Source organism: Teleopsis dalmanni, chromosome 1 (genome assembly GCF_002237135.1).
Source record: "Teleopsis dalmanni isolate 2A chromosome 1, ASM223713v2, whole genome shotgun sequence".
Classification (NCBI taxonomy): Eukaryota; Metazoa; Arthropoda; class Insecta; order Diptera; family Diopsidae; genus Teleopsis; species Teleopsis dalmanni.
In genome coordinates this window covers 77,254,145-77,256,367 of record NC_051846.1, presented here as the reverse complement: position 1 = coordinate 77,256,367, position 2,223 = coordinate 77,254,145, and positions in this window count along the sequence as shown.

Genomic DNA, 2,223 nt, shown 5'->3' with positions numbered 1-2,223 from the left:
CAATGCCAATAGATACTTTACTTCATATGTACAAAGCAGAGCAAATAGTTAAGTAGTTGTAGTGAAATGTGAATTTTTAAGTCTAGTGACATTTAATATGATTGTAAAACACTTTCAAATAGCTTAAGGATAGAGTGTGTTTCGGTTGTAGTAACAGCAAAATTTCCTCTTTTGTCCTGGTACCACAGAGACATCGATTTGTTACTACATGACAAATACTACACAAAAATATAAACAAATGACTTTGAAGATCTATGCTAGAATGTTCGCCTCATTAGTTCCTAGATTCTCATAGTCGAGTGGCAGGTCTAGGTATTTTCAGTTGTTTTTTTTGTTTTTCAGTTCTGTGTTTGTTTATTCTGTACTATTTCTTTGCAAATTATTGCGATTATTTTGCAATATAATATGCAGGTACCCTGAAATTATATTCAATATATTTGTAATTTGTAGCATTAAACACTACTTCTCATAGAAGTATATAGGAAGTAAATGTATAATATCAAATGTTGTTATTAATATCATTTTGATAATGTAATGAAACAATATTTTATTGATAATGTAATCACTATTTTTTTCAAAATACAGTATTAACTACGATCACTATTTTTCTTTTCTTGTATTAATTGAATGCTGTATTCATTTGTTTGACAGTTAAACAATTAAAAGCAGTTCAACTTTGAAATTCTGAATAAGAAACTCATAATAAGCAGAAAAATATGAGTATGCACTAAAGTAAAGTTTAAAAATAGTATTTGTTAATACTGGGAAGAATGATGTCCTGCGATCTGAAAGATCTATTATGCTAGTTATCTGAAAAAGTCTCTAATGCTAACTTGAAGGAATTAGGGCTGTTGATAAACACTTTAATGTATTTAAGTTCTAGATATCTGAGCTCATTCGATTCAATGAAAGTCGCATCAAATTACTAGATAAGTTTTCTGACAATTGTAACGCACAAATAAAATCGGGAGTAGTAATGTCTTTTAATTTTGTATCTGAGAGGTGCTAGTTAATAGGATATATACAAAAAAAGTCAATAAAGAAGTGATAAATCTAGGGAGAAGAAGAGACATATTAATACTGGTAAATAACATTTTTGTGGTATCGAATAATCTGCTGAAATGATCTTATGTCTTTTTAATTAGCTCAATCTTTTGCAAAGAGTATGTGCTTGATATTTATTGCTTCAGCCTAACATGTGAATATCGAGTTCAATGAAAGAAGTTAGCATATCATCTTTGCAAACTTTATAACCAACAAATCACTCATGATCATAGTTTCGAAGAATATCACTTTATTTATACTAAATAGTGCTGTTCAATTGGAAAGATATCACGGCTTCCATATATTTAATAAAACTATCGTCTTTCGAAGCATTTTACTGCTAATACAAATAGCATATATTTCTATCTAAAAAACGGTGAGAAAATTTCGCGTTAACACGATTAAGTTAAATCTGAACCCATGGACACCATCATTGTATCGCATTTAATACAATAAGTATGTTTTTATTTGAATGTGAAACATTCTGTCTATTTAAAACCATGAAACAGACCATAACCTGAAAAATTAAATAGTACGACCAGTGTGTTGACAATTGCCGTTCGACGGGGGCAGTTTTTAGTCTTTAATCGACATATTAGGCATAAACTGAGCCTATATGTGTCCATAAATGCAATATATTGATGTTTGGTTAATTACAACTTTATAAATTTTAATAAAAATTTTGACTGATCATTAAAAGGTTTAAAATAAAACTTTCTTTATTCAACGCTAATTTTTTTACTGATAATGCAGACTATCACTATTACTACAAACGCAATAACTCGACTTCTATTTGTCTAAATGTCTTATTGAAAATGAAAATTAATAACATGGAGGGATATGAAGTTAATATTTTACTATATGTGGACGTATAGTTTCTGCATGAAATTTATGAAAGCAAGATTAATATTAATAGTTCTGAAATTTGTTTTTTTATTTCTTTTTTGAGTTATTTTAAATACCAAACAACGTTATATATTGAATTAAATCGGCAAATTTTCTGCTAAGTACTTATTTTCTACTTCAGAAATTCAATTTTAGATCCACCGTCATGTTGCCACTTTTAATGAAAACATTAAATTTGATTTTTCAATTTTGCTAAATCTGGCGGAAATTGCTGGTATTAAGACTACTTTAAATTATTTCATTTTTCATGGACAGATTGGTTTTATACTTGAA